Source organism: Pseudophryne corroboree, chromosome 2 (genome assembly GCF_028390025.1).
Source record: "Pseudophryne corroboree isolate aPseCor3 chromosome 2, aPseCor3.hap2, whole genome shotgun sequence".
Taxonomy (NCBI): Eukaryota; Metazoa; Chordata; class Amphibia; order Anura; family Myobatrachidae; genus Pseudophryne; species Pseudophryne corroboree.
Genome location: NC_086445.1, coordinates 482708231 through 482716523, shown reverse-complemented (window position 1 = coordinate 482716523; position 8293 = coordinate 482708231). Strand labels below are relative to the sequence as shown.

General features: G+C 48.2%; 1 non-coding gene and 1 pseudogene across 1 annotated transcript; both read left to right on the top strand.

Moving 5' to 3' along the window:
* The first annotated feature begins 1183 nt into the window (after positions 1–1183).
* Positions 1184–1403, top strand: LOC135052930 (small nucleolar RNA U3). The gene has a single exon (XR_010242353.1). It is a non-coding gene; the product is annotated as a small nucleolar RNA U3 (small nucleolar RNA).
* A 3007-nt stretch (positions 1404–4410) lies between these two features.
* LOC135054080 (small nucleolar RNA U3) lies at positions 4411–4503 on the top strand (annotated as a pseudogene).
* The last annotated feature ends 3790 nt before the right edge of the window (positions 4504–8293 follow it).

Here is an 8293-nt window from a genome sequence, read left to right as displayed (position 1 = left end):
CCAATCAACAGTCTTTCCAATTCGATCAAAGTACCCTTTTCCACTAAATTGCGAGGATTCGATGGTTGCCAATCCGATGTTCAGGTACTTCTGTGCATTTGCGGACACCCGGAAAGGGGTGTCCGCAGCTCAGGTAAATGCACGCTTGCACAAAGCTCTGAAAGATTCTACACATGTTCACAGTAAAGCAATTGATGGTTACACCATTGCAATCATTCAATGTGCATGGCTGCGTTTGATGTCATCAGCCCGGCAACCAATTAATGCCAGGCTTCCGATGTCCATACCTGCTGTGGCGTGATGGGAAGCCTTCCGGGGAGCAGAGGACACATTATTTTGGAAGCATTTGTGATGTAAGGTAGAGTAGTTGCAACATTTCAGTACATATTTCGGGGAACCCCCTTTTTTTTAATATGAAAACCATTTAGAGGAAATCCATGCCAAATGAAGGCTAGCAGTGAAACTAACATGGTTCATTTGAATATCTTTATGGTTTTATTACAAATTACACCCAAAAGCAAGCAGGAGGTGGTTTGTATGTCATTTGTCGTGTTTATTCCCCATGTTTACTCATTTTTGTCATAAAAGAAAGATATAAAAGGTAGTATCTTTGTTACATTAATATTATGTAATCTATCGCTCTTATTACTCTTCAAATACCAGCCTACATATGAGGTTCTGTTGCATCGAACATCCCCCCAGCGTAAAATGAACTAACAGTAGAGGAACAGAAACAAAAGCACCCATCCCACAGCAAATATAACATGATCGTTAGTGATCTACCAAGCAGAATTGTCACCATGCCAGAAAAGCACGTGTTTAGACTTTGTTTTTCTCTATAACATATGTTTGGTTTTGTGATCCTGACATTCTGTGTGCATAGTCCGTTATTAGCTGAGGCTGTTGTTGCTGCTTTAAGCTGTGTCTCGGCTGTTTCAGAGGTGCTTCCTGGTTGGCCAGAGTATCTTAAATATGCAGATGAGCAAGTGAGTGCACAATCATAGAAGAATACATTCTGTAAGAAAAGCTGAGTCCATCGTTGGTCCACATTTTAAAGGCAGCATAGTTTCTTACTATCTGATATATTCAAGATATGTTCAACTGTGAGATCATTTTAAAAATCTCCATTATATTAAAAAGACTCTCCTTCCCACAGCAGTAAAAATGCTAGGCTGTTATGGTTAAGACTATACTTTCAGGGATCATTTCTATAGTTTTTAACTTTTGGAAATGTGCTCTAAAGTGTCCAGACCTACCAACCATGAGGAAGAGCAATAGTAATCTTTTCTGAGCGCGAAGTGAGCTCTCAGTGCTGCTTCATTGTAGCTGCTGTTTGCTTTTGATGACCGTTCCTTTTCTTCTATCATGGGAGAAATGGAGGAAGAGATTACAAGCTGAGTGGTTGTTTTTAATGCTTGTTAATGACAGATTTTCTTATGGCTCCATGTGTACTGCTATTGTCATGTGGCATGATGCAATGTGCCCAAAAACATTGATAATGTGCTCATGTCAAAGGATCCCTGCAAGGGACATGATGACATCACCAAACATTAGGAACAAGCCATCGGAACAAAGGGGCCGATGGTTTCCACTTCTACAGAATCAAATTGAAAAGGACTGTCAATTGGAGGGAACAAAAAAAATATTGATGATTGTGGATCATTGCTTTCTGATGTCCATTCCTGTTGTGTGGCAAATTCAGGCATGATTTATCCCTATTACTGAGCTGGCTTTATATCTTCAAAATATTTTCAAGTGAAGCTTATTTGGGGATTGTCACTTCAAACTGGAAGTATTCTTAACACTATATGGCAAGTGCAGTTCTGCATGAATGGCCAGCAGGTGGTGCTCCATGTAACACTGCAGCTCTCTGCTCTGAGCTCCAGCACAAAAAAATAAAAGCAAAACTGTCACGACTCATGGCATTGTCCCCTTCTCTGCACATAGGCACCTGGCACTCCTGTCACGGCAGTGTCCCCCTCTACTGCATCCATACACCCGAGTCTCCTGTCGCGGCAGTGTCTGCCTTGGGCATGTAGGGCCCACCGGGGAACTGCAATGGTAGGGGACCGTATTTTAGGATGTGGACAGTCTCCAGAGGGGGGGGTGGCCAGCTGCCACAGAGGCTTGGCTAATCATTTTATAGTAAAAACTGCTTGTTCATGCTTAATAATGTACCAGATTAATAACAGTAATGCAGAAAAAACACCATAGTCCTGTGCACTATAAGGCAACATGTGCGTAATCTATCATTCAAGTGCACAATCTGGAACCTGATCCCTAGAAGAGAAGGTGGGGCCCGCCGAGGGTTTCCCCTGTGCCCCTGCTGGACAGTCCAACCCTCTGTCACGGCATCATGTCCACTGCTCTGTATGCAGGACTTGATTCAAAGATGTACATAAAGCAAATGGTTTATGTACGTCTACGATGGTGGGCGCATGTGTGATCGCACGCAGTGTCCTCTGTGACGCAAGTCTGATGGACAGTCTGCAGACGTGTGGGGTGGGTAGATTTCACTAAAACAGGAAGTTGTACCTCTATTTTCTGGGAGTGGCGAGGCCAGGCTCTGCATCGTCTGATGCAAATTTCCTGGCCCCAGCAGCGCAAACAGCCTGGCCATCCTGAGTACTCGGTTGATGTTTACGCAATTGATCCGATGCTGTCTCTTTGGATGCAGAAGCACCCTGAGGACGCTTCGAGCTGTTGTACGTACTGTAGGGCTCCTGCCTGAAGCATCCAAAGGGCACTCCAGGTGGCACTGCTGCAGCAATACTGACTGCAGGGCAGCACCGATCGCAGACCCCTAGTTATGGCCCTGGTCCAGTGTAAGTGCTGAGTTTCTAGGTCTGATTATAAGTTGTACGGCAAGCAGTAGCAGCCATTAGATCACTTGCGTGAACATCGCCCATCTGAGCAACCAGGTTACTCAGGATGGCCTGGGGTTTCACTCTGCCAAGACCAGGAATTCTGCACTGGAGGACGCAGACCCTGGCCTCGGCAAGCCTACAAAACAGGGGTGGGATAACACCATTTTGGCCACAGCATGTGAATCATGTTGAGGCTTAGGGGGCCCTGCGAGCAATCTCGCAGTCACAGATCACCAAACATCACAGTTGTATGGAAACGGCTGCGTTTGCGTACAACTCTGAATTAGACCCTCTGTTTCACAACCTATTTATGTACATGCTCACAAGACATAGGGATGGACGTTTGAGGTCGATGGCTACCAATCAACAGTCTTTCCAATTCGATCAAAGTACCCTTTTCCACTAAATTGCGAGGATTCGATGGTTGCCAATCCGATGTTCAGGTACTTCTGTGCATTTGCGGACACCCGGAAAGGGGTGTCCGCAGCTCAGGTAAATGCACGCTTGCACAAAGCTCTGAAAGATTCTACACATGTTCACAGTAAAGCAATTGATGGTTACACCATTGCAATCATTCAATGTGCATGGCTGCGTTTGATGTCATCAGCCCGGCAACCAATTAATGCCAGGCTTCCGATGTCCATACCTGCTGTGGCGTGATGGGAAGCCTTCCGGGGAGCAGAGGACACATTATTTTGGAAGCATTTGTGATGTAAGGTAGAGTAGTTGCAACATTTCAGTACATATTTCGGGGAACCCCCTTTTTTTTAATATGAAAACCATTTAGAGGAAATCCATGCCAAATGAAGGCTAGCAGTGAAACTAACATGGTTCATTTGAATATCTTTATGGTTTTATTACAAATTACACCCAAAAGCAAGCAGGAGGTGGTTTGTATGTCATTTGTCGTGTTTATTCCCCATGTTTACTCATTTTTGTCATAAAAGAAAGATATAAAAGGTAGTATCTTTGTTACATTAATATTATGTAATCTATCGCTCTTATTACTCTTCAAATACCAGCCTACATATGAGGTTCTGTTGCATCGAACATCCCCCCAGCGTAAAATGAACTAACAGTAGAGGAACAGAAACAAAAGCACCCATCCCACAGCAAATATAACATGATCGTTAGTGATCTACCAAGCAGAATTGTCACCATGCCAGAAAAGCACGTGTTTAGACTTTGTTTTTCTCTATAACATATGTTTGGTTTTGTGATCCTGACATTCTGTGTGCCATAGTCCGTTATTAGCTGAGGCTGTTGTTGCTGCTTTAAGCTGTGTCTCGGCTGTTTCAGAGGTGCTTCCTGGTTGGCCAGAGTATCTTAAATATGCAGATGAGCAAGTGAGTGCACAATCATAGAAGAATACATTCTGTAAGAAAAGCTGAGTCCATCGTTGGTCCACATTTTAAAGGCAGCATAGTTTCTTACTATCTGATATATTCAAGATATGTTCAACTGTGAGATCATTTTAAAAATCTCCATTATATTAAAAAGACTCTCCTTCCCACAGCAGTAAAAATGCTAGGCTGTTATGGTTAAGACTATACTTTCAGGGATCATTTCTATAGGTTTTAACTTTTGGAAATGTGCTCTAAAGTGTCCAGACCTACCAACCATGAGGAAGAGCGGGATCCGGACGTTAAATCGGACGCATTAACATCGGCAATGTCTTAGTCGACAATTGAACATCGACTATACGTACATCGACCATTACTTCTAATCGACAAAATCATCATCGACAAAGATATAAGGTCGACCCGAAACCCTATCGGTAAACAATAGATCGACAATACTTATAATCGAACAACCCATGTTCGACCCAAAATATTATCGACCTATCACGTGTTCGACAATGTGTATGGTCGACAATAATAATAATCGAATGTATATGTGATCGACAACCAATAGGTCGACAAAACAAATGATCGACAATCAGAAATCGAATGTATATATAGTCGACAATAAGTATAATCTACACCAAGTGGATCGCTAATATTTGAAACGCCAAAAGGAAGATCGAAATTTAAAACATCGATACCAATTTGTTCCCCGTTTAAACCTCAACCCCTAACCGCTACTTCAAGCCGTGGCACTACAGCTCCCAGCCTGCCCTTCAACCCCTCACAGCGTCCCTTCAAATGCCAGGCCCTACGTCCACCCTGCAGTCACATACCTGAAGGCATGGCCACCCCCAGTCTCAGCTCTGCACCCCTTCTCCTGCCTGACCCCCTGCCCGCTAATTCCAGACGGACAGAACCAGGCGCGCGTCGTCATGCCGTCTATGCATACAGGTCTTTTTTAAGACGTCCCCCGTCTAAACCTCAACCCCTAACCGCTACTTCAAGCCGTGGCACTACAGCTCCCAGCCTGCCCTTCAACCCCTCACAGCGTCCCTTCAAATGCCAGGCCCTACGTCCACCCTGCAGTCACATACCTGAAGGCATGGCCACCCCCAGTCTCAGCCCTGCACCCCTTCTCCTGCCTGACCCCCTGCCCGCTAATTCCAGACGGACAGAACCAGGCGCGCGTCGTCATGCCGTCTATGCATACAGGTCTTTTTTAAGACGTCCCCCGTCTAAACCTCAACCCCTAACCGCTACTTCAAGCCGTGGCACTACAGCTCCCAGCCTGCCCTTCAACCCCTCACAGCGTCCCTTCAAATGCCAGGCCCTACGTCCACCCTGCAGTCACATACCTGAAGGCATGGCCACCCCCAGTCTCAGCTCTGCACCCCTTCTCCTGCCTGACCCCCTGCCCGCTAATTCCAGACGGACAGAACCAGGCGCGCGTCGTCATGCCGTCTATGCATACAGGTCTTTTTTAAGACGTCCCCCGTCTAAACCTCAACCCCTAACCGCTACTTCAAGCCGTGGCACTACAGCTCCCAGCCTGCCCTTCAACCCCTCACAGCGTCCCTTCAAATGCCAGGCCCTACGTCCACCCTGCAGTCACATACCTGAAGGCATGGCCACCCCCAGTCTCAGCCCTGCACCCCTTCTCCTGCCTGACCCCCTGCCCGCTAATTCCAGACGGACAGAACCAGGCGCGCGTCGTCATGCCGTCTATGCATACTGGTCTTTTTTAAGACGTCCCCCGTCTAAACCTCAACCCCTAACCGCTACTTCAAGCCGTGGCACTACAGCTCCCAGCCTGCCCTTCAACCCCTCACAGCGTCCCTTCAAATGCCAGGCCCTACGTCCACCCTGCAGTCACATACCTGAAGGCATGGCCACCCCCAGTCTCAGCTCTGCACCCCTTCTCCTGCCTGACCCCCTGCCCGCTAATTCCAGACGGACAGAACCAGGCGCGCGTCGTCATGCCGTCTATGCATACTGGTCTTTTTTAAGACGTCCCCCGTCTAAACCTCAACCCCTAACCGCTACTTCAAGCCGTGGCACTACAGCTCCCAGCCTGCCCTTCAACCCCTCACAGCGTCCCTTTAAATGCCAGGCCCTACGTCCACCCTGCAGTCACATACCTGAAGGCATGGCCACCCCCAGTCTCAGCCCTGCACCCCTTCTCCTGCCTGACCCCCTGCCCGCTAATTCCAGACGGACAGAACCAGGCGCGCGTCGTCATGCCGTCTATGCATACTGGTCTTTTTTAAGACGTCCCCCGTCTAAACCTCAACCCCTAACCGCTACTTCAAGCCGTGGCACTACAGCTCCCAGCCTGCCCTTCAACCCCTCACAGCGTCCCTTCAAATGCCAGGCCCTACGTCCACCCTGCAGTCACATACCTGAAGGCATGGCCACCCCCAGTCTCAGCCCTGCACCCCTTCTCCTGCCTGACCCCCTGCCCGCTAATTCCAGACGGACAGAACCAGGCGCGCGTCGTCATGCCGTCTATGCATACTGGTCTTTTTTAAGACGTCCCCCGTCTAAACCTCAACCCCTAACCGCTACTTCAAGCCGTGGCACTACAGCTCCCAGCCTGCCCTTCAACCCCTCACAGCGTCCCTTCAAATGCCAGGCCCTACGTCCACCCTGCAGTCACATACCTGAAGGCATGGCCACCCCCAGTCTCAGCCCTGCACCCCTTCTCCTGCCTGACCCCCTGCCCGCTAATTCCAGACGGACAGAACCAGGCGCGCGTCGTCATGCCGTCTATGCATACAGGTCTTTTTTAAGACGTCCCCCGTCTAAACCTCAACCCCTAACCGCTACTTCAAGCCTTGGCACTACAGCTCCCAGCCTGCCCTTCAGCCCCTCACAGCGTTCCTTAAACTGCCAGGCCCGACTTTCACCCCTGCCACTCCTGCCTGCCCTCATCCCTTTTTGTTTCCCCCTAAGTATGTCTCAACCTAACTTTGAACATATTCCGCACAGCAATGTACCACAATATTCATTTTCCTAGTTCCATTTTTTTTGTACTAATTTTAGTACTAGGACATTGCAGAATAGTGTGCATATGCTGATCCTTGTAGTTCCACAGCATTTCCCGCCCAAATCCAGACCGCGGGTAACGTCTAAACCTGGGCGCATCACAGCGGCGGGCGACAGATACACCCGGCCTGACTACCAGGGCTACACACATTTCAAATGAACTGTCTGCAGTCAGGACACTCTCTTTTTATGTGCAAATACTAGGACACTGCAGAATAGTGTGCATATGCTGATCCTTGTAGTTCCACAGCATTTCCCGCCCAAATCCAGACCGCGGGTAACGTCTAAACCTGGGCGCATCACAGCGGCGGGCGACAGATACACCCTGCCTGACTACCAGGGCTACACACATTTCAAATGAACTGTCTGCAGTCAGGACACTCTCTTTTAATGTTTAAATACTATGACACTGCAGAATAGTGTGCATATGCTGATCCTTGTAGTTCCACAGCATTTCCCGCCCAAATCCAGACCGCGGGTAACGTCTAAACCTGGGCGCATCACAGCGGCGGGCGACAGATACACCCGGCCTGACTACCAGGGCTACACACATTTCAAATGAACTGTCTGCAGTCAGGACACTCTCTTTTAATGTTTAAATACTAGGACACTGCAGAATAGTGTGCATATGCTGATCCTTGTAGTTCCACAGCATTTCCCGCCCAAATCCAGACCGCGGGTAACGTCTAAACCTGGGCGCATCACAGCGGCGGGCGACAGATACACCCGGCCTGACTACCAGGGCTACACAAATTTCAAATGAACTGTCTGCAGTCAGGACACTCTCTTTTTATGTGCAAATACTAGGACACTGCAGAATAGTGTGCATATGCTGATCCTTGTAGTTCCACAGCATTTCCCGCCCAAATCCAGACCGCGGGTAACGTCTAAACCTGGGCGCATCACAGCGGCGGGCGACAGATACACCCGGCCTGACTACCAGGGCTACACACATTTCAAATGAACTGTCTGCAGTCAGGACACTCTCTTTTTATGTGCAAATACTAGGACACTGCAGAATAGTGTGCATATGCT